The 25,437-nt window shown below is 39.2% G+C and overlaps 1 long non-coding RNA gene across 3 annotated transcripts; it reads left to right on the top strand.

Annotated features, from left to right (window-relative positions):
* Positions 1-663: 663 nt before the first annotated feature.
* LOC311582690 lies at positions 664-23,997 on the top strand. 3 transcript variants are annotated; one of them, XR_014774191.1, is made up of 8 exons: positions 664-713; positions 1,684-1,855; positions 3,404-3,579; positions 5,953-6,211; positions 9,859-9,951; positions 18,555-18,663; positions 18,805-19,035; positions 22,826-23,997. It is a non-coding gene; the product is annotated as an uncharacterized lncRNA (long non-coding RNA). The 3 variants fall into 3 exon arrangements; XR_014774193.1 differs by having other exon boundaries at positions 669-801; XR_014774192.1 differs by lacking the exon at positions 18,805-19,035 and having other exon boundaries at positions 669-801.
* The last annotated feature ends 1,440 nt before the right edge of the window (positions 23,998-25,437 follow it).

The raw sequence follows: 25,437 nt of genomic DNA, 5'->3' as shown, positions 1-25,437 counted from the left end.
AGATACAAACGAGGGGATAACAATCTAAATAAATTATAATAAAAATATTCTAGATGAAAAACAAAACCAAAAAAGCCTAAATCTGAATATTGTTAAATGCTTTAAAAAAAGACAGAAAAAAGGAAATGTCTCTATCAGATATATCTTCATATATATATATATATGCATGTATATAGAAAACACATCAATATTCCTGCAAGTTCAATAAACACTTCTTGTCAATTTCTTGCCTTTACTTCTTACTTTCATTAGAAGGGGCTGGATATGGTTAACTCAAAGTAAAGGGAACTTTCCTGAAGGATATGGAGACTGCATAGAGACTATAAGAAGGCATGAAAATGGCCACTGAGCTGTTCTCAGGAATAGCGAAGCTGGAATGCTGGGAATGGTTGTTGCTGGGGCATGAGATGGGTGGGCCTATCTACCACTGCTCTCTGAGTGTCAGATAATCATGTCTAACAGCCAGCCAGGAACTGGCCTTGTCTCTAGGCTGCAACATGCCTGGATGGAGCACATAGCTTCAATCAAGGGTGGTATCTATTCAATAGGAAGATGTTATTCCAACCCAGAGAAACGCAAATGCATCCAGGAACAGGAGAAGGAAACCACCCCACCCCCCAATCAACAACAAACCAATCACCATGGTTACAGTTCAGTGCACTGTATAGAAGGAGGAGCAGGGGAAGCAGCTGTGGATCCTCCCATAAGTTCCTGTGAGTAGATAGAGGCAAAGGGTCTCACTGTGTCCATGTTCTGAGGCCTTAGTTATGGCAAATTTCTCTGAAGATTTATTTCATTAAGGTATGTTTGTGAGAGAGGGTCGTGTGTTTCGTGTGGGCATGTGGCCATTGGAGGAAGAGAAGGAATGTGACCGGCAGAACTCAAAGTCAAACGGTGCTACACTCTGCAGTATCTCTGTAATTCCCAGTGTGGCCATTTTGAGCTGCTGCCTACCTCAGCCATTTCAGAACACCATGCAGTGGCTGATTTCTGAGAGCTAGAGAGATGCAGATCATTCATGCTTATTTCGTAAAAACTCGTCCAATTCTTTACCCCGTATTCCTGTGGGGAAACTAGGAATTCTATGCTGTCAATTTGACACTCCACTTTGTGAGATTTACTTTCTGATGAGGAGGCTGACAGGTTAACATTTCTAAGCCTTTTGCTTCAGAGTCAGGGACTGTGGGTCTTAGCTCTTGAGAGTGATTGTTGTGGCAATCTTTCCCCTCAGCTTCGTCTTCTCTTTAAGTCATACTGTACTTCTTCCATGCCAGTCAAAAAGTGCCTTTGTATTCGAGCTTCTATCATCCTGTTCATTCCGTTGGCCCATTCTGGAGTCTATCTAAGTTGACTTCTTAAGTGGAATTCCTCACTGCAGATTTAGAAGCAGCTCTCCCAGAAAATGTGTAGCTAGTATTTTCTTTCTTGAGTCCCACACTTAGACTCCCAGAGGCTAGGTATGCTGTGAGCGTGCTCACCATGTGACGGTAGAGAAAGTTGATTATCAGCCAGGGCTAGACCTAGCCACATCTCATTAAGATGTCTGGGGGGCACAGAGGAGGAAATGAAAGGAAAACATCAGAAAGCTAAAGATGAAAGGGGAGCAATACAATAATAAGGAAGAGCTTCTAATTTCTCAACTGTTGCAAATTTTTTCTTTAAAGAATCTGTCTTTTTTTTAAGTCTGCTTTGTCTCAAAGCCATTAGTGTGCTGAGCCACAACCACTCAATAACAACAGCAATCAGACCAGGATTGAGAAACATGATGTCAAATTGGATGGTGGGCACATTGGAATTTTATTACCCAAACACTGGATAAAGAATTGACAAGACTTCAAAGTGGATAAAGAAAGAGGTAAGAAAATATTGGAGCACACAGATACACATATAGATGCACTCACACACACAGTTGTAAAATAAGAAGGTACAGGCAATCTCTAGAGGTTAGGGGTTACCTTTCATTACTTTCTTTTGAAACATGATCTTTCCAAATGGCTATTAATTCTATAAACATACAGACTGTTGACACAGAGAGATGGAAGTGAGACATGTCGTGATACAAGAAAAACATTTAGATATTAGAAATATAGAAAGCAAGGCAGACCTTCAGGGGGCTGTGAAGATCCACAGATGTGAGAATCCTCTTTACAAAAAAATAAAATCAAGGAATAACACAGAGAAATGTAGGTTGATATACCTCATGATAATGCTCAGAAGAATGAAATTCATATGACTACAGAAACATATATGTACATACATGTATTATTAGTCATTGGGATACATCTTATAGCCATTGGGAGGACTTCAAAATGAGACATAGTCTATAAATATTAACTAGTAAGAGAATTATAAAATTGTGAGAAAATAATGAGCTATCAAAAGTTTTTTTTTAAATGGGCAGTGTTGCAAAGATATAGGGTGGCTCTAATAATTAGCATTTTATTTATTTTTATTTTTATTAATTTATTCAGATTACAACTCAATTTTTATCCCATCACTTGTATCCTCCAGTTCCTCCCTCCCTCTCTCTCCCCCCCTCCCTCCCTCCCTCCCTCCCATTTTAATAAAAAGGAATGTATGTTACCAGGAGTGACTGTTTGTACACAGCTTAGTTTAGTTTAAGTTATAGATATAGAAAAAGATAGTCTCTTATAAAGTCCAGTCTACTGCCTAATTTTGTAAATGGCTTTTCACTGGGATACAGACATGCCTCTGAGTTTACCTGCTAAGGCTTCTTTGCCTCAAGGTGAGGACAAAAATCTTTACAAAGGTCATGGGGTTCACGAAGCCTATTTATTATCTTGTCTCTTGGGGGAGAAAAATGCTGGTTGATATTTGCTTTTGAAAGTCAGGATGATAAAATTAGTTAAGCATTATTAAGCACTCACCATGGAGCTCAACATGTCACGTGGGCAAGTTCTTCGTGAAAGCACTGTGAATAGACCCATTCAGTGGAAGGGATATTGAACAGAAACTCCTCAAGATGACGTAACTAGTAGTAGAATCTCAAAATGCCAAACTTTAACAAGAAAAAAACATAGGAAATCCATTTCCATGTAAAATCCTCAGGTATCCAATGAGTGACGCCTTACTACATTGGCTCCATGTACAAGTCTTTAAGTACACACTTATACCAACAATTGCTAATTTTTAATGTAAATTCAAAATACGATTGGAAACTTTCTAACCTTAATCCCAGGGCTACACAGGGAAACCCTGTCAGAAAGCACGCCTCTCCCCACATACACGCACAGAACAGTCTTATAAAATTAGTTTTCCTTCATCATAATTATGAACAAAGACGGTACAAGGCATTGGTAGTTAGCTTTTTAACTCTTTGATGGCTTTAAGACTGTTTGTCTAGCCGGGTGTGCTGGTGTACAAGTGTAATCCCTGCACTTAGGTGACACAGGAGGAGGATCAGGAGTTCAAGGTCATCTTCAGCTGCCAAAGAAGACGTTGCCTGAAACAAAAACCAAAACAAAACTGCAACAAACAAGCAAACAAAAGACCAAGAGTCACTTGAATGCAAGTGGTAGTGGAAAATAGGAATAGACCCCATCTCTCAGGACTTCAGATGTGAGTATTAGCTTAAGTTAGACCTGCAAGACTTTTTAAAAAATATATTTTATTAATTTATTCATATTAAATCTGAATTGTTATCCCATCCCTTGTATCCTCCCATTCCTCCCTCCCTCCCGCTTTCCCCCTACTCTCCTCCCCTCTGACTGTGACTGAGGGGGACCTCCTTCCCCTGTATATGCTCATAGGGTATCAAGTCTCTTCTTGATAGCCTGCTATCCTTCCTCTGAGTGCAAGACTTTTTTTTTTTTTGAAAAATTTTTTCCTTTATTAACTTATTCTTGTTACATTTTGGCACAGCAGTACTAAACTGCTAGTTCTAAGTAGAATTTTCAAAATCCTTTCCTTTTCATTATGAAGGTCCAGCCAGAATGGCATTCTCTTCTCTCATCTAGACTTAAGGAAAGCCCACAGGCAGCGCACAGGTCCAGAGGCATGTGGGCCTGACTAGAAAGTAAGCCCTGCCCAGCCTTTCAGTTCTTAGCAAGACGCCCGCAGATGTGGAGAATAGGAAACTGCAAAGCACAGACCATCAAGAGCAGTAACATTCAGCATGGAGAAGGGCTCACTGTTGACTTAGGGGTGTGGTATGCTGCTTTGGAACCATAAGCCTGCTGTAATGGATTGTTTTGTATAAAGCAGCTTGAACGAGGCCAGTGCTAGCTACGGTTATTAGAATCGTTACAGGCAATAGTCCATGAGTCCAATTACATGCAGGCAGTGCCCCAGACACTGATTTTGCTAATTGCTATCCCTCAGACTTGGAATTCCTTTTTATTCCAGTTGCATATTTTTTTTCCAATGAGTGGATATGATTTCTACCATAATGGAGCAGACTGAAACGTTAGCTGCTTCATGATATAATTGCCTGCATTATGGATCATTTGTTGATTCTTTTTGATTGTAGCAAATGTAAAAGACAAAGTATGATTTCTATTTAAAATTACAGGAACCGTTTTTTTCTATATGCTTTTATAACAGATAATTAATGGTTACTGGCAATTTGAAATATATATATGTATATAGACAAATATATATATATATATATGTACATACATTCAACAAAGCAACTATGATGCATCAATCATGTGCCTCATAATGAAGATGCCTAAATAGCAAGTACCTCTTGCTACTAATTTAAAATTAGAGATAGATATTTACACAAATGAACCTTAGGACTTGAGCCACAAGAGGAGCTCCAGGTTAGTGGTTCCTAAAGAGACATGTTTCATGAAGCAGTCTCTGGCAAAACTTAGTCTTGATATTTAACAAATGAAAAAAATAATGGTGAGGGCAGGAACTCATGGTACCTTTGAAGAAACACATTATGGGAAAAAAATGAAAAAAATGAGCAGGATGAAAGAATACAAAACTAGAATGATCAGCAGACAGCAATTTGCAAGCCCAGTGCTTGTTTTGTTTTGTTTTATTAATTTTATTGCATTTATAGTGTGTGTGTTTGTGTGTGTGTGTGAGCATGCATGCATGTGTGTGTGTGTGTGTGTGTGTGTGCGCGCGCGCGCGCTCATGGAACATGTACACTTTTAGAGGTGAGAGAATGGATTCAAAGACTTGGTTCTTTCTGCCATATGGGTCCTTGAGAGCAACTTCATTATCAAACTTAGCAACAGGCTTCTTTTACCCCATGAGCCACCTCTCTGGCCTACACTGCTTTCTTTTATAAAGAAAGTTTCATTGTTCCAAAGCCAAGCTTATCCATTTATAAATGCATCTGTAATCCATAATCAGAACTGAGTAATAGCAAGATACCATATAGCCAACAAATACTAAAATATTTACTGTCCAGTCCTCTTTTTATCCACACACACACACACACAAAAGAGTTTTTGACCCTTAAACTAGGATGTCAGCCTATATAAAAGAAACCAAATTTTTATTCTGAGGATATTAATAAAAATTTGACATATTCAATAATAATACTGTGACTCCTATGTAACAGACAAAGTAGTATCATGAATACCAATAAATAACAACTTCAAACTTCTAAGAATAACAGTGCATATGGGAGAAGATGTTAAATAAGTAGCTACATTAGTTGCTCTAATTAAGAAAACTGATAATGATGAGAGCATCACCTGTCTGCCTTTCTCTCTCTGGGACCTCTTCTTTAGAAAACAAGGCCAGGGTGACACAGGGCATCCTGAAATCTAAGTTCAAGTTCTCATCCCAACACATAGAAATAGAATTTACTTAAATAATGTAACAAAAATCCATTTCTCAATTTCCTTCAATGTAAATAAGTGATCATGCCCATATGTATGAACATGTGTTTATATGATGTAAAAAAAATCACTTCTATATCTTTTCACAAATATAATACTTTGATATTTGCCATTATCTCCCTCCCAGGCACAATTTAGAAGATCTGATCCCACATTAAGATGTCATCTTATTCCTGAGAGTTTAATTTATCCATGGAATCATAGGATTTGGCTCATTTTGCTGCCAAGCTATAGAACAAAATGGAAAATTCCGGTTAATATGAACATGTTGGAACAAAAATGAAGAAAACCAGAAGTAGGCATTAATCTACACTCTTGGGAAAACAACAGTTTACAATGGCTTTGAACTCTATCCTGCCTTCTGGTGATTGGATTCTTTATACCAAGTATGAATGGGTTGATGAAAACTTCACAGATGTATTTGGGTCCACAATAGCCCAGGCTAACCTCAAACTCACTATAGTAGCCATGGGTGATCTTGAACTTCTGATCTTCCTGCCTTTATGTGCCCAGTGCTTAGGTCAAAATTGTGTCACTCTGCTCAGTTTATGCTCTAATGGGGATAAAATCTTGGCCATAGTACATGCCAGCCAAACAGTAATAAGTTTCAAATGTATTTTTGACTGTCTGCTCTGAACCAGGCAGCGCTCTAAAAATGAGGGACTAGTGAGAGTACCAGCCAAGCAGCATAATCTCTGCTTTTTTGAAGTACAGAATCCTGAGAAGTCAACATTTAAATCACTTTTTTAATGCTCAGTTTGTAGTGGAATTTCAGTTACAAAATGGCAGGTAAAGAAGTAAGGAAAGATAGCCACCAGCCCCAAGTTGATTGGGACAATGAGGAATCATAATTCTAATATTCTTCCAGGACACACAAAACAGAAAATACCAACTATCAAAATGAAAGCTTAGGTCGCAAGAGAGATGATCACACTGTTATGAGTTTTTGCTTTTCTATTAAAGGACCATATCTGGTTCCAAGCACCCATGTCTCACAACCCTCTGTACCTCCATCTCCAAGGATATGACACCATCTTCTGTCACATGTATGCACATACTAACAAATAAGGCAGTTCAATAACAGTGTAGATAAATAAGAAAACAATGTTTCTCGTTCATGAAATAGCACAGTAAGGAATTCAGAGGGTGCAGGAAAGTATGTATAATACAGTGTACAAAGAAAGTTTATACTTATCAAAGAAACATGATGTGACAATGAGAACATACATGAAAAAAATTAACAGCAACACTGTAAACAGGTACAATTAAAAGCCTAGATTATGATATAACTTACTTTATAACAAATACAATTTGTAGCACATTGTATTTTTTTACCTTACAAATTCAGTATATCAATATTCAAACATGACCATATGTGGATACAAAAATGCATTATAATAAAAAAACATTGATTTCAAACCAATGTCTTTTTATGAGGATTATTTCATCTCTGTAGATGATGAAGTCTCCTACTGGCTGCTTCTTCTTCATTGCCTGTCCCTTTCCATTCTGCTTTCCAAATGAATCTTCCTAGAGCAGCCCTTAGGAGGAGTTACTCTGCAAGCTTCACTGTTGCCATATTTCTAAGGCAGATTAGAAAAAGGAACTCTCTGTTCAAATGGCCATCTCCCTCCTGTTTGCTAGGGAGGATTTGTCTCTGTTCACTTTAAGATTTCAAGTGTACTGTCCTTGGTTGGTGCAATAGTTTGAGCAGACCCCTCTGGGTCCAGATCTGCCAGTCTTGATGGTCTTCTTGTATGTTTCTAGGACCCTCTGGGTCCTTCTATTTCCCCATTATCCCATATTTCTCTAACCTAGAGTCCCAATAGGTGGTCTTCCCATCTATCCCAATCTCCTTGGGTAAGTGAAGACATTTATGCGACATCCCTTTTGGGCTAGTGTCCAATTATGTGAGTATATACCATGTGAGTCTTTCTGGGTCTGGGTTAACTCACTCAGTATGATCATTTCTAGTTCCATCCATTTTCCCACAAATTTCAAGATTTTCTTATTGGTAATAGCTGAGTAGTATTCCATAGTGTAAATGTACCACAGTTTCTTTATCCATTCTTCGACTGAGGGACATTTAGGTTGTTTCCAGGTTCTGGCTATTATGAATAAGGCTGTCGTAAACATGGTTGAGCATATGTCCTTGTTGTGTGGAGGAGCACCTCTTGGGCATATCCCAAGGAGTGGAATAGCTGGGTCTTGAGGTAGCCCTATTCTCAGTTTTCTGAAAAAGTGCCAGATTGATTTCCAAAGTGGTTGTACAAGTTTGCACCCCCACCAGCAGTAAAGGAGTGTTCCCCTTTCTCTACATCCTTGCCAGCATGTGACTTGAGTTTTTGAAAATTTTATTTTATTAATTTATTCTTATTATATCTCAATGGCTATCCCATCCCTTGTATCCTCCCATTCCTCCCTCCCTCCCATTTTCCCCTTACTCCCCTCCCTTATGACTGTAACTGAGGGAGACTTCCTCCTCCTGTATATGCTCATAGGGTATCAAGTCTCTTCTTGGTAGCCTGCTATTCTTCCTCTGAGTGCTACCAGGCCTCCCCATCCAGGGGACGTAGTCAAATATCTTAGGCATTCTGATGGGTATAAGATGAAATCTCAGAGACATTTTGATTTGCATTTCTCTGATGACTAAGGATGTTAAGCATCTTTAAGTGTTTCTCATCCATTCGATATTCCTCTGTTAAGAATTCTTTGTTTAATTCTGAGCCCCATTTCTTAATTGGACTATTTGGTTTGGTGATGTTTAATTTCTTGAGCTCTTTATATATTTTGGGTATTAGCCCTTTGTCAGATGTATGGTTGGTGAAGATCTTTTCCAAGCCTGCAGGCTGTCACTTTGTTCTCTTGACAGTGTCTTCTGCATTGCAGAATCTTCTCAGTCTCATGAGGTCCCATTTATTAATTGTTGTCCTTAAGGCCTGGGATGTGGAGTTCTGTTCAGGAAGTTGTCTTCTGTGCCAATGAGTTCCAGGCTCTTCCCCACTTTTTCGTCTAACAGATATAGTGTCTCTGGTTTTATGTTGAGGTCTTTAATCCACTTGGACTTGAGTTTTGAGCATGGTGATAAATATGAGTCCACTTGCACTTTTCTACATGTAGACATCCAGTTAGACCAGCACCATTTGTTGAAGATGCTTTTCCACTGAATAGGTTTGGCTTATTTGTCAAAAATCAAGTGTCCATATGTGTGTGGATTTATTTCTGGGTCTTCAATTCAATTCCATTAATCAACAATCCTATTGCTATGCCAGTACCATGTTGTTTTAATTACTATTGCTCTATACTACAGCTTGAGATCAGGTATGGAGATTCCTCCAGAGGACCTCTTATTGTACAGTATTATTTTAGCTATACATGCATTGTATACAAGCATTGAACCCCTGCTCACATCTAGCCAATGGATAGGACATTCTCCACAGTTGTGTAGAGAGTGGGTACTGCCTCTGACATGAACTGTGATGGCCCATATTTGACCATGTTCCTTTGGTGGAGAGGCCTGGTGGCACTTAGAGAAAAGATAAGCAAGCTACCAAGATGAGATTTGATAGGCTGTGACCATATGGTGGGGGAGGAGGTCCCCTTCTGTCACAGACCTGGGGAGAGGAATAGGGTGAAAGAGGACAGGAGGGAGGAATGGGAGGATACCAGTGATGGGATAACAACTGGGATGTAATCTGAATAAATTAATTTTAAAAAGAAAACAAAAAAACAAAAAAACCCTGTTGTTTCATGTTTATACATATGAATAGATAAGTACATACAAAGAAATAATTTAAAGTAATACAAAAAAATCAAATTTAGTTTAATTTCTTCCAAAACTTTTGTCCCTATGTGACCCCTCTTGGTTCAGCCAAATGCTATGCTTTGTATTTCCAACAGGGAGCAGTACTGAGCACCTGCAGTGGGCACTTGACTATAAACTCAGTCTTGTCACCATCTTCTCTTAATGTGAAATGAGCACTTTTGTTGAATTCAGTTGTAGAAAAATAATAAAATTTTTTTGCCCTTCCAGATTACAATTTAATTTTAGTGCCTTCATCTAAGACTCCCCTGAAAATGCCATGAAGTTTAAATGAAGTTCTCCTCTTCCCGCAGCTTAAGTAAAGTATGTGTTTATGTTGTCTATAGGATTAGTGTGGATTAAGGAAACTAGACATCAATTTCTACTCTTTTTAAAACAAGTATTTGGCACTGGGCGACCAATTGGTATGCTCTTCCTTAGAGAAGACTCCTGCTATAGCTCCCAGCTTTCTCATTTGCCTGTAGCTCTTTGTGCAGGGTTAAGGTCTTGTGGGCTTTTCTCCACTCATTTTAATGTGTCTGTTGGTATTGTCCTTGTTCCTCTCATGTTTGAGCGTCATTTTGGAGTGAATAGTTTCTATTTAGAAATACATATGTATATACATAGTGGTAGTTTGAATGAGAATGGCTCCCATAAGCTCACATATCTGACTTTTGGATCTCATTTAGTGGATTTTTATGAAGGATTAGGAGGTGTGGCCTTGTAAGGGCAAAGTGTTTAAAAGCCCACACCAGGCTCAGACTCTCTCTCTATGCCTTGAATTTGTAGATGTAGGTCTTAGCTAAGGCTCTGTTTTGGTCCATGCTTACTTGCTTGATGGAATGCTTCCTTCCATAATGGAATTTGACTAATCCTCTAAAACTGTAAGCAAACCTTCAATTAAACCCTTCTTCATGTAAGTTGCCTTGGTCATGGTGCCTCTTCAAATCAATAGAAAAGTAACCAAGACATACACATATATATACATGCAGGTAAAAACAGTCAGTGAAAAGTGGGGTGTCATGAATTAGAAAGACAATAGGGAGGTACATTATATAGGAATGTTTGTACAGAGGAAGGAAAAAGGAGTAATGCAATTAAAAATAAAAAATGAGAATAATAAATAAATAATACAACATGTTTATGTGCATCTGATCTCTCTCTCTCTCTCTCTCTCTCTCTCTCTCTCTCTCTCTCTGTGTGTGTGTGTGTGTGTGTGTGTGTGTGTGTGTGTGTCTGTCTGTCTGTCTGTGTGTGTGTGTGTGTGTGTGTGTGTGTGTGTACATGCACATGGCCTGTGTGTGGTCAAAGGACAACATCAGGTGTCAATCCTTGCCTCGCACAGAATCTCTTGCTCAGCAGGAATATTTAAACCTGGCTCTCTGGCCTCAGAGCTTCCAGGTATTCCCCTATCTCCATCTCTCCATCATGACAGGACTGCTGGGATTACAGACACTAGATGCATCCAGTTTTAGGTTGGGCTCAAGGCATTCAAATTCAAGTCTTCGTGCCTGTGGCAAGCAGCCTATTTGCTGCACCATTTTCTCAAATCAGAAAATGGAGTACTGCCTAACCAGCAAGGCCTGAGTTTTCCTGAACTCTGGAGTGTCCAAGCTATCTCTGGATATCAGTGACATAGTGAAAATAAAAAAGAATTGAGTTCAGGACTTTTCCTAGAGCCTGCATGGGTTCATTCATGGTCCAGAGAGCAGCTCTTCAGACATAGTGCCTCATTAGACTCCCCTCAGAAACAGTTTCTCAGTGCTCCAATCTTTGACATTGGTGATGTCACCACTATAGAGATGTTGATATATAGACACTAGGTGCTTTGGGTGGATTGGGGGGAATATTTTTATAATATCCAAGTATCATGATTTGCAAAGAAATTGTTTGAATGCAATCATCTTGAAGTAGTACCCTAGTTCCAAGGAATAACTTTTCTCTGCTTATTCCGCTCAAGGTTCACAGAAATAGAAAAGCCATGTGAGATTTCTTGGTACAAATTTCTTCAATATTGAAGTCTCAGATTTAGGAGAAAATGTAAAAGGAGGAAATGGAGGGCTATATTGTGTTGATTGGTTAGCAAATTGAAAAACCACGGGGCGGTTCTGCATTGGCAAATGAGGCCAGCACAGTGGGAAATAAAGCTGTATGTAAATCATTGGTGAAATTAATACACTTTAAAGGTTATCAGAGCCAAACTGCTGAAACCTACAGTTTGTCATCAGTAAATTAAATGTGGGATCTCTAATTTAATTTGTGAGAATTACCAGTTGACTTCTAATGTATAGAATAATAAGAACTAATGTTATTTTATGAGCCAGGAATGAGATTTTTTATTTTCAAAAGAGCAAAAATGACAAGAAATAAAGCTGATTCAGAGCCCAAACAATCTTTTTAGTTGAAGCAGTTTGCGGACTTCTGAAAAAAAAATGAATATGCTTCCTGAGCGTTATTTGCAATTTCTTCACTTAAAATTAACTCATGAACTATCAGATGACAACTGTCTTCTTTGCAAAATTGGTCTGGTTCCAACATAAGAGAAGAGGACCCTAACAGAGGGCATCTGGGCCCATCACAGTTTACCTGACACAACCATCTGTGGGGGACAATTTTATTTCCCTCCTTTCATGGTTTTTGTTGAACATGAAATTGTGAATTCGTAAAGTTGACTGAACAAGAGATGCGATATCTGGCAGATTAAAAGAAATTCAAGTTTTGGAATCTACAAAACTTTGAAGCATAGAATATCAAACTACGAAGGACCTGGGAGGACGCCTTTCTTCAGGTACTTGTTATAAATAATGTAAGAGCCGCTGAGAAAACAGAGAGGTGCCGGAGGCCCTGTAGTTAGTGCCACCTGGACTAAACACCAGCAACCGGAGCTCAGACATCTAACTTTTCATTAATACCCCAATTAAGTGAATTCTGCTTGAAAACAACTCTTTTACAAAAACACTTTATTTATCCCTTATATATACATAATTGTTTTTCTTTGGTTACTTGGGTAATATATTTAGTCCTGAACTTGTAACTAAACTGACCAAGAAGAAGTATATTGTATGATAAGAGGCTGCATGTTTTAGAACCCTGTTTTTCTTTAATAGCTCTTCTTTATATCTACATGATGTTTTTAGTAATCTTCCAGAGTTGAAGGTTTTTCACCTTCAGAAAAATGAGCTACAATGTGGGTTCCTTCTGCCTTACAGACCTCTGAGAGATGAGTTTGCATAGCTTTGGAAGGTATCACAGTGCCCAGAAAAGTGAAGAATAAAAACCCAGGATGAATGAACAAAGAAATAGTAAATTTCATCCAGTTCCATGTGAACTAGTTTAAAGGAGCCAGTGAGTTAATTTACTGATTTCTTATAGAATGACAAAGAGAGTCATTTGTATTGTTGGCACTGTGCTGCGTAGCCCTGAATTTCTCTAGTCATTTCCTTGAAGATGCCATATCTGTGTGATGGTTGCTGTTTTATCTTTTGCAAATGGATTTCTAGCTGTCAAAAACACACACTGATCCTTTTCATACTGAGCTGGTAAAGCTCAGGTTGACACCCAAGTATGAGTCTGACAGAACCACAATGAATACAAGAATTCTATTCCATCCTTTCCTCGGGTGCAGAAGCTGAGTTCGGAGCCCAGAAAAGCTTCTTCAGCCTGATTTCCACAAGCATGGATCAGAACAAGGCTTCCTACTGATAACATGCCCTTGTGTTTTTAAGCAAGGGATTGATTCTCTGACTGCAGGGATGGAGTGATGTAATGAAATGTACAGGCTCTACGTCTGGGTCTGTAATAAAAAATCTCAGCTCTGACAGTTGCTATAATCATTACAGAATTGCTGCATCTGTCTGTGTTGTGTTTTCTTCATCTACGTCGAACACATCAGATTATCTCTATCATATAATGTTGCTGTAAAGATGAATAAACTACCTCAGCATCCAGCTAACACAGTAAGGACCAAATAATTGGAAGAATTTAGGAAGAAGAAGAGCCTGGGAACAAACAACAGTAGGAAATGCTGCTCACAGAGACATATTTATCGAAGTGCTCCCTCAGATCTGCAAAGAAATACCTATAGAATAACAAATACTTTGATAATTAAAGTATAGAAATTTAAATACTTTTCTTAATGAAATGTGTATACACAGGTTAAATATTTAGCACTCTCTTCACTGATTGTTGTACACACCAACTGTCTTTGTTAGCAGTCTCCTTTAGAAATGGAGTCTTCCTGATCAGCTTTACCAGTGTCACACATTTGGCCAGTTTGTCTAACCAGTACATGCATGTACTGGCTGGTTTTGTGTGTCAACTTGATACAGCTAGAGTCAGCAGAGAGGAAGGCGCCTCAGTTGAAGAAATGCTTCCATGAGATTCAAATTGTAAGGCATTTTCTCAATTAGTAACCAATGGGGTCATTGTGGATGGTGTCATCCCTGAGCTGGTGGTCATGTTCCTGAAATTTGTGGATAAATGAATTGAGCTAGAAATGATCAAAATGAGTGAGTTAACCCAGAAGCAGAAAGACTCAAATGGTATATACTCACTTATATCTGCATATTAGCCCAAAGGGCATGTCCCACGAAAGCCTTCACTTACCAGGAAACTGAGACAGAGGGGAGGACATTCTAGTGGGACTCTAGATGAGAGAATCATGGGAGAATGGCAAAGTAGAAGGATCCAGAGGGTCCTAGAAACCTACAAGTAGAACATTATGATAGGCAGATTTGGGCACAGGGGTCCCGCTCAAACTAAGGCACCAGCCAAGGACAATACAGGCGGTAAACCTTAAACCCCTACCCAGATCTAGACAATGGACAGAACATTCTCCACAGTAGAGTGGAGAGTGGGATATTACTTTCTCACATACTCTGGTGCCTCACCTTTGACCATGTCCCCTGGATGGGGAAGCCTGGTGGCACTCAGAGGAAGGACAGCAGATTACCAAGAAGAGACTTGATACCCTATGATCATATAGAGGGGGAGGTAATCCCCCTCAGGAACAGTCATAGGGGAGGGGAACAAGGAGAAAATGGGAGGGAGGGAAGAATGGGAGGATATAAGGGATGGGATAACCATTGAGATGTAACAAGAATAAATTAATAAAGAAAAAAAAAAAGAAAGCAGGCTGAGCAAGCCATGTGATTCAAGCCAGTGTGCAGCACCCCTGCATGGTGTCTGCACAAGCTCCTGCCTCCAGGTCCCTGGCTTCTTTGAGTTTCTGTCCTGACTGCTTTCAGTGATAAATAAACCAAAATGTGGAAGTATAAACTGAATAAACCCTTTCCTTTCCAGCTTGCTTTCTGGTCATGGTATTTTGTTGCAGCAGTAGAAAGCCTAAGAGAGGGCATATAGAAAATCTTCAGACTTGTCCTATTTCCAGGGTTCTCTAGAAAAGCATAGTCATAGAAGATATATCTGCATCAAATTTGTTATAGGAATTGACCTGTGTAATTTCAGAGTATGATAACCAGAAAGGGAGGAGTTATAATTCAATTATAGACAGAATGACCATCTAAGGACAGGAAAAGATAAAATAATTCACTTTCTGCCCTTCCACTATTAATCAAGCACTCACAAGACTGGATCATACCCACCCATCCTTATTAGTGCAAAACTTTTTTGTACAGTCTACCAATTAAATGGTAATTTATTACAAAATATTCTCACATATATCTAGAAATCATGTTTTACCAGCCATCTGGGCATCTCTTAGGCCAATCAAGTTGACATGAAAAAAATAACCGTAAGCTTGTTTTTTTAATCATATTTTCAGGATTTGGGAAATGGCTTAGGTGGCAAAGCACATAGTGAATAACCATGAAGACCCAGATTAAAATGCACAGCACCCATGTGAAAAGCCAAGCATTTTTAATCCTAGCACTGGTGGAGGTGGGTTGTATGAATAGGCAGATGTTCAGAGATCATTGGCTAGCCAGTCTAGTCAACCAGCAAGATCTGGACTCAAGCAAAGTCTTTGTCTCTACGAATAATTCAGAAGGCAATACAGGAAAATATTTGATGTTGACCTATGGCCTCCATATGTACATGAACGTGGGTAAGCAGGAATTACTACACACAGACATTCACATACACAAGAACGTGTACTGACAATTACACTATAGATACACACACACACACACACACACACACACACACACACACACACATGCACACACACATTCTCCAAGAAGAAAACTGTATGCTTTTTTTATGTTTCCCCAACTTAGAAAACCTGTCATCCATATGCTTTTCCAACCTCAAATTAATATATGCTGTTCTAAAAGGGATCTAAACACTCACTTTCCTAGTACTTTCCTCTGCTGGAGCCTGGCAATAGAGACAGAAAGAAGAAGGAAATGATGGTCTGATCACATTCATCCCAGGCTAACTTCTTGAGCATCCTTCATTGCTGTGGCTCATCTCACTGTGAGCCCAGTCAAAGCCAGCACCATCTCATCGGCCATTGGACCACCACTTACGTTCTTTTGTGCTATCCAGATGACATCACAGCTGCTTCTGAAATATAGGGAGGGAGCATTGATTTATTATTCCTTTTATGGTAGTTTCCTTTCTTTCAAGTCCTTCAAAATGTATAAATAATACCCAGTCTATAGGATTTACATATCTTTATCCACATATTACAGCTCTAGCCAAAATAAGTTTACCTAAAACAGAATTACTTCTTAGCTGTCTCTCTTCACCTCCCTTCTGCATATATGTCTATACACAGCATGTGTGCCTGGTGCCCATGGGTGCAGAAGAATTAAAGGCTTATCATAAAACTGCAAACAGATCTACCTAATATTTATTCTAGTGTTTCTATCACTCCACTCATTCTTCTTTTCTCTTACTCATGCTTCTCTGAGGTTGTACATCTGAAGGCGGTGGTAACGTGTGAATGTCTGTCTCACTCAAACTGCTTTCTAGGAACAAAAGGCAATGAGGACTGCTCCCACTCAGCTGGGGAAGCACATCCAGAAGTGCTTACAGGGAGCTCAGAAGAACCAGGGGTGGTTCTGGAAAACCAATGCATAAGAACTAAGTCGCATGAAGACAGACAAATACAGGCAGAGAGGGAGAAGAAAAGCCACAAGCAAGCAGTGTCTGAAATCAAAGGAGAAGAATGTCTGAAACAAGAGGACCAGTCAAAGGGGCAAAGGGGGGCAGTAGTGGTCAGTAGGTCCAAGTAAGGGAAGTGTATTAGTAAGTGTCTTCTAGAGAAACAACTTACAGAATGAATATATGTATGTGTGTGTGTATATATATATATATATATATATATATATATATATATATATATGGATCTCTCTGTCTCTGTCAGTCTCTGTCTGTCTCTATCTGTCTCTGTCTCTCTCTCTATCTGTCTCTGTCTCTGTCTGTCTGTCTCTCTCTCTCTGTCTCTCTCTCTCTGTCTCTCTCTCTCTGTCTCTCTCTCTCTCTCTCTCTCTCTCTCTCTCTCTCTCTCTCTCTCTCTCTCTCTGTGTGTGTGTGTGTGTGTGTGTGTGTGTGAATTTATCTATGTGAAATATTTACTAGAATGTCCTACAGGCTGTGGCCCAGCTAGTCCAACAATGGCTGTCTACTAATGAAAGGTCCAATAATCCAGTAGTTGTTTAGTCCATGAACTTGGATGTCCTCCTTGGTATTCAGTACATTCCAGAATCCCAAGGAAGTACTCTCTAATTCTAGTGAAGGAATGAACTTGCTAGCAAGAGCAAGACCAAGAAGGTAAAGAGAGAGCAAGCTTCCTTCTCTCATGTCCTTTTTATAGGTTGCAAGCAGAAGGTGCCAATATTAGGGGTACATCTTTCCACCTCAGTGATCTGAATTAAAGGTTTCTTTTCTCATCTCAAAGATCTGGATTCAATATCTGTCTTCTCACTTCAAGTATCAGAAAGGCTAAGATCAAAGACTCAAGTGACAGCACATGCTGGCAAGGATGTGGAAAAAGGAAACACTCCTCCGTTGCTGGTGGAAGTACAAACTTGTGCAATCACTTCAGAAATCAATCTGGATCTTTCTCAGAAAATTGGGAATATTGGTACTTCAGGATCCATCAATAACCCTCCTGGCCATATACCTGAAAGATGATCCAGCATACCACAAGAATATATCCTCAGCTATGTTCTTAGCTGCTTTATTCTTAACAGCCATAATCTGGAAACAATGTAGATGTTTATCAACCAAGAAATTGTGATACATTTGCACAGTGGAATACTATTCAGCTATCAAAAACAAGGAAATCTTGAAATTTGCAGGACAATAAGATGGAGCTAAAAAAGATCATCCTGAGTAAGGCAACACAAACCCAAAAATACACACATAGTATATACTCACTTATAAGTGGATATTAGCCCAACATAGAAGTCCTCTGGGAAACTTGACTCAGTGGGGATTTGGGACAGATACTGGCACTTGCAGCCTGAACTTGGATGGAGAACTGGTAGTTTTATGGAAGAGTGGGGGATGGATATAGAAGGACCTAGATGGGATCAGGAGCTCCACAAGGAGGCCATCAAGGCTAGCTGACCTGGACCCAGGGGGCCTGACAAACTGATGCACCAGCCAAGGACAATGCATGCACAGAACCTAGAGCCTCTGTTCAGATGCAGCTGATAGACAACTTATTCTCTATGTGTATGAAGAGGTGGGGAGAAAGGAAACTGCCCCTGGCATGAACTCTGGTGCCTGAATTTGATCTGTGTCACTTGGTGGGGCAGCTGGGGGGCACACAGAGGAAGGGGATACAGGCACTCTCCCCATCAGAGGTCTATGGGAGGTCAATAAAGCAGAAGAGGGAGGGAGAGCAGGACCTGGAAGATAAGAGCAAGGGAATAAAAAGCAGGATGTAATTTAAAATGAAAAAGAAAGCATTCCTCACATATGTGCCCAGCCATTTGGATTTTGGTTAATTCCAGATTCAGCCAAACTGACAACCAACAATCGCCATGATAGGAAGAGGAGGCTATTGCCAACCTTATCCTATGGAAGAAGCAAAACCAAGCTACAGGAGATTACAAAACAAATGTAAGTAGATGAACCATAAGTGACAGGCATAGACAGTTCAATGTGGAAACTATGAAACCAAGAAGGCCAACAGCTGTAGCCATAGCCAGAGTTTAATATTGTCTTGAACTAAGAAATCTTAATTTCTGTTCTTATTTTCAGATTGGAGAAAGCTGCATGTATTTATATCCTGAAGGAAATGAGCACACAGAGCTAAAGGTTCACACAACAGACCAGGCAACAGCACTGGCAGACAACTTGTGACAGAATGAAGCATTTTCCTATTGCTACCCTTGAATGCTGTCACATATGAAGAAATGTGTTTTCCTCCCCAAATTTCCCATTAGAAATTTGGCTACACAGTCTGTCTAGAGCTGGCATCTCTGTTTCTAAGTGAGTCAGACTAGACAGGACAGCAAAGAGAATTGTCTTCTCTGGGCTATTTCAGAGAGAAGTATAGTTACCCAGCTCATGTTTTGACCTTCAACCTTAAAACCAAGTTGGATTTCAGTATTGAGGACAGAGAGTTCATAGGGCCAAGATGGTCCTGCACTTATAGAACATAAGGAATCTTTCTGTGACTCTGCAGCCATGACCTGTGGGAGCTCTAGTGGAAAAGGGAAGGAGAAGTGTGAGTGATGCCATGTGTGTCAATGCTGAACTTTCTTTCAGACACTGATCTCTGAAACACATACACACCAAACACCCATGAACACACACAACCATACATGCATAGGTATGCACACACATACATATAAATATGCATGCACATGCACTCCACATACACAGAAAACACAGACACACACTCATAAACACACATACACACACATGTGCACATACACACACAGAGAGACACACATATGCATACACACATGCATGCAGTGGGTTTACAAACATGCACACACAAAGGTACACAGACACACTCAGGCACACACATACCATGTAAACACATGTACACACATGCATACACACATGTACATGTACCACACATGCACACACACATATATACACTAGCATATAATATTACACACTTATTTGGGCGTACAAAGAGAAACAGACAAGTATTTGTCAAATCACAGATCCTGAGCACTTGGATGATTAGAATAATTTAGTTCGAGTTGAACAAATTGGGGCATAATGAAAACTTGAACAATATCACAGCACAATGACATGAATCATGGTTACAGTGCATTTTCCATACAGTAACTCACTCCCTCCTCAGAGATGGTGGGAGATGGGAGAAAAACCAAAGTAGGTTAAATTTTGTCTCAAGAAAACATTGCCTTAATCCTCACAGTTCCATAAAATAGTGATATTTATCTCTGTCTTCTGCCAGCCACCTTCAGAGTAAAGCAGATGAAAGGAAAGTATATGTCTGATATCAGATAAGCCTCCTTATACTGAAGACCATCTCAGAGCCAACAACAGACCACAAGGTCTTCGATTTCTGAGGCTTCTTCTTTCATTTTCTATGTTGTAGCACTGAATCTTTATCAAGGCCACGTGCAATTCAAAGTTTAATTAATTATGATGAAAACTCTGTGTGTCAGAGGCAGCATGAGGAAAGTGAAAGACTATGAACTGACCTTAAGTACCCTGCATCGTTAAGGACCTACTAACGTAAAAGCAAGCCAGCTCTGAGGATTTCCAGACACCAGCTGTCCCCACTGATGCTTGTTAACTGGAGTCATCAGAGGAAAATTCCAGATGCCTGGGCTCCACTGTAGCTTGACTGAGTCAGACTCTTTGGTCGATGGGCTTTATGCAGGCCTGTAATTTTTTCAAAGCCTTCTGGTGGATTCTTAGTGCTCATGTTGAGAACGGCAGCATATAAGGTTCTGACGGTTTCTTCCATGAGGTCTGTTTTCTTCTTTGATTATAACAGCTATTCTTTTGTTAGCATTCACATAGGATGGGGAATTCATTTTACATCCTCAAAACAGTACTCTGTGTATACAAGTGACTACCCCTTTCTTAAAGCAAAAAGCACATGAAACTAGTCTCACCCTCAGGCTGCTATATGGAAATCAAACATTCTCGGGTCCATGTGACATAGGAGGGTCTGTGCCCTATCACCTGCTTTTTTTTTTTCCAGAAGAAGTGATGCTAGAAGCTCAGTGCCTTTAACTCTTGGCTACTGTGGCTTCCATAGAAGCAGAGACTCCTTGTTTCAGAATGAGGCTCAGAAGGCAGATGAGCACCAAGCCACCAGTTTCTTATGCCAGAGCCCTTGTGTATTATTGCTGTTATTCATGTGTAACAGATAGTATTGTGCACTGAGCTGGAAGATAATAAATAGATGTGAGATGATGATTTACAAAAGGGTGTTTAAAACTCCTTGAACCAGCAGGAGAAGAAAACAGTGTGAAAGAAGGTTGGGCTGTCAAACTCCAAATCCACATATAGACATACTTTTTTTCCTACTCTTCCCTCCAAAGGTCATTTCTTGGAGATATGACTTGATTTCTGCCTTATTATGTGGATAGTTGTTGAATGATTACTAAAATATCTGATCCACAAATTTCTTTCTTATCCCCACTTGTTGATTTTCTTAAAAAAAAATTCCCATTAAAAATTTTTGTTTTAAAGTCTCATTAAAACTTTTTTTGACTTTGAGGGTCCTTCTATAACTATTTCATATCTATTTTAAAGTTTATCCTTCCTTTAACCTATTGCATTTTAAGAAAATTATGTGGCTGTACAAAACTATGTGATTTGAGATCTTAACAGCAACAAGAGGACTAAAATATAAACAGTAAATGCCAGTGAATCTTGTGCATAATTTCCTATGACACAATTGTTTTATAATGTGCTTTGCTTGTTGAGAGAAAGAAACAACACCAGAGCAAGTGATGGTGATAGATGTATTGGGATGATTAATGTATTGTTTGGTTGGTGGCTTATCTGTAGCCAGTGAAAAATAGGTTGCTTATTTATTCAAGGCTATGCTTTTTGAAATCATTTTAATATTAAAAATAATCACAAGACTAAAGTCCTAACTCTCACTGCCAAAAATAGAAAATGATTTATCCGAGGGGTCATTTTAGACCAGATGTTCCAGCAGGAAACAAATTGCCATTCTAGAGTAAGCTTTGCATACGATGGAATGAAGCTAGGCTTCTCCTTTGTCCCACAGGCTCAACAGTTTGGCAGAGTGAGCAAGCACACTGCCCAGTGAGTATATTCTTAGTTCTACCATTTGCTACCTGGGTGGTAGAGAGTGATACTAAACCCTTAGTGCTCAGCATCTTCGTTTGTTAAAAAAAAAAAAAAAAAGATGCAAATAGTTCATATCTTATGGAGATGTTACAACATTCCAAATACCTTAAACTTTAGGTGAAGTTCATAAACACTCGACTGCATTATGAGTCTCAAAATGCAGGGAGTCTTCATTCAAGGCGTCTTGTATTTAGATGCATCCTGACTGGGTATACTGATTTATTATCCAATATTGATCTATATTGGATAAAAGGTAATGTAACTAATGCATATCATGGTTGTATTTGTGTATTTAAGATGTGTGCCTATAAATTTGAGAAAAAAAAAAAGTAAAAAGGCTACATGGGAGGAGCTGGAGGAAGGGAATGGGAGATTGAAGCTATGCAACTATATTGTAATCCCCAAAATTAAAAATAATGAAGAGTTTTCACATTGATAAAAAAAAAAAAAGAAAGAAAGCTCGTTGTGTACTTCTAGGCAGCTATGGCTACTGCTCACATTAGACGTAGTGGAGAGAGCAGCAGAAGCAGGTAGAGAAGGGGTTTCTAGGCAGCGCAAGGCATTTGGTGAGGCCTTAGGTACGGAGGGTTTCATCAACCACTCCATGGCTTTAAGCTAGCTTGTGGAGAACTGTTGCTCACAGCACAGGGTCTGGCCAAGAGCTCAAAAGAGCCATTCACATATAACCCTTCCCAGCAGGTAACCTGAGCATATGAGGACTGCACTGTCCCAGTGGTGCTCAAGTTCACCAAAGGGATCTTCATATAAGCACAGTAATGTCGACCAGTGGCAGAATTATGGGCCCAGTCTGGGCTGGAGAATTTTCACTCTGACCTCTACCTATAAGAACAAATTCTCATCATATTTGATCATATGTGTGTGTGATATAGTGTATGATATATGTATATATTCTTTTTTAGGATTTGTTTTTCACGCTTCTTATCTCTATTTGATTTTCTGTTAGGTCCCAACAACTATGGATAAGCTCTTTGGATGCATGCATTAGGTTTCTGGGAATCAAAATAACCACAGAGATATGGTGGTCGCTAAGCACATAAATATAACATGAACTCCTCCTCCTTCCTCCCTTCCGGGATATGGAGAATGAGCACAGAGAGAAGTCTGCTGAAAGCCTCAGACAGGTGATGGAGACAGAAACACTGTCCTGGACATCTGGGGAGATTATGTAGGCCCTTTCCAGCCCTCTTGCAGCCTTGTCTCATTAAAAGAATGGGCACAGTGAGATTCATCTGATGTGCCAACTCCAACGTATGTGATGTTGTCTTCAAGTTCCGTACAGTTCCCTACCTCAGTGGACCCACGTGTACAACACTCAGAATGACAGCAGCCGGTGGTAGACCAGGCAACTACCAGGAGTTTCTCAGAATTTAGTGAAAAACGAAAAGCAGTTTCTCTTCCAGAGTCGAGGTTCTGTGGTGCTAGAGATGACGCATGTGATGTGGCAGAAGGAAGTGATGATGCTTGGGCACTATGGTAAAGAGTTAGAGGAAGTGAGCCGTACTAAGTCAAAAGAGTAAAGAAAATGTTCACTAATCGTAGAGTTTTTAAAGTGACACTTTTTTTTCTTTCTGTTAGGAAGGTGTAGGCATGCATTGGAAACACTAATTCTAATTATTACTGTAAGTGGGAGTTTTTTGGCACAAGGTCAAGAAATAATAGGAGAATGTGTGAATCTCACTATTGAGCTGCACTGAGCATAATCATTTGAATAAAGCCAGGTTTTTTTTTTCTTGGACCGTCTCTGGGCTGTTCAGTGTTCTGGATGAATCTAACACAATCAGGCTGTTCTCTGGTGTATAACCACTTCCTGCTGACTCAGGGCAAGCTTGCTTCCTTTGCTGTTTATTAAAATGAAACATTCATATTAAACTACCATGTTTTTTTAGTGATGACCAAATATACATTAGTAATGACATTATTAAAACTATTCTGTTTAAAATGAACTTTCACACCAGCATGTTACAAAACAGCACAGACAAATGTGTCTAGTTTCTCTGGAGATAGTTTTTAGAAAGCTTGCACATCTTTCTGGCACCCTTACAGAAGAGGATTTGATGTGTTTCGGGAGACAATGGAAGTTTTTATGGCCATGAAAAATGAATACTGTTTCCACTACTCCACATTTCAAATAATGTATAATTCATGTTTTTTCATTAACATGCAAATGTGAAATAGTGTCTTGTATGTTTGCATCTACTAATAATCTATTAAATATTTAGAAGCATAATAAAAAATACTAAAAATATTTGGTCTGGGTACTGTTTAAGTACACTGTTCCCTTATTTGTTTTTTGGGTTTTTTTTTTTTTGTGTGTGTGTGTGTGTGTCTATATATTTACACAAGTAAATGTGGAAAGAACAGACAAACATATAATCAATACACTAACTGGCATTTGTAAAATAAGATAATAATTTTGTTTATGTAGTTCTTGGTGTTTTTCAGAGCATTTTCTCAAAGACTCTTGGCCAACCATGGCAGCAATCACAAGACGCTGTTATTGGCCCCATTTCTTGCATCAAAAAACCAAAAAATCTTTTATTGGGTTGCTTTGTAAATATTTAGTCTCTCAGACAGCCCAACCTCTTAGCTGTCATGCCTTCTAATTCACTATACTAAAAGACTACAATCAAATCTTAATATAAGATCATAGAGTTTCTAGGTTTAGATAGTTAGCTAAACATTCACACACAGCTTTAGGAGATAGGAGTTTTCAGTGCTAGTTCTAGAAAGGCAGAACTTTTCATCATTCATTTAGCAAAATTTTTAAAGATGTATTTTATTGTTTTGACTATGTGACATATGTCTGTATGAGTGCAAATGCTGGTGGACGCCAGAAGAAGCTGTTGAATCACCTGGCCACAGCCTTACACTGGCTCTGAGAATTGAATCTGAGTCTTCTACAAGAGCACTATTTGCTGTTAACCGCCGAGCCATCTCTCATCCAACAAATATTCTTTGAAGACAGTATCTTGCTCCCTCCTGGCTGTTGTTTTTCCATGACCTTGCTGGGAACTAATGAGGCATTAGGCACTAAGAGGCTATCAATGGTAAGGCTGTAGAGTCCAGAAAGCACGCCCTGAAAGGAAGTTGCTATTGTGAAGGGAGCCCTGCACCAGAAGTCATTAATGTGGTACTGAAAACATGTAAAGATGAAAAAGGGTAATAGCCCAGAGGGAGAAGATCTAGGTAGGCATCATCAAAGAGCTGTGGATTCAGGCTCCTGTGGCTGACAGAAGCCCTATCAGGTGATGTATAAGGAAGTCTAATCTTAGATACTGTATGGGAAAACTAGAGGGAAGGATGACCAATTGACTCTACAAAACTACAGAATAAGAGAATAAATGCTCATACATAAAGACAATGGGAATAGTTTTAGAAGCCTTAAAATTTAACATTCTGTAAAAAAAAGCTCAGGATCAGGTACCTCTCTTCTTTATAGAGTTAAAACTAATTGTAAAGAACCAGAAAATTTAAAAGTATATAGTTAAATAAGGTGCAAAGCCTGTATTTCCACCATTGTGAGATGGGCATGGTGGCACACACCTTTAATCCCAG

This window comes from Acomys minous (genome assembly GCF_964271855.1).
Source record: "Acomys minous genome assembly, chromosome: 14".
NCBI classification, from domain to species: Eukaryota; Metazoa; Chordata; class Mammalia; order Rodentia; family Muridae; genus Acomys; species Acomys minous.
The sequence above is the reverse complement of the archived record's forward strand: the minus strand, read 5'-3'. Positions and strand labels throughout refer to the sequence as shown.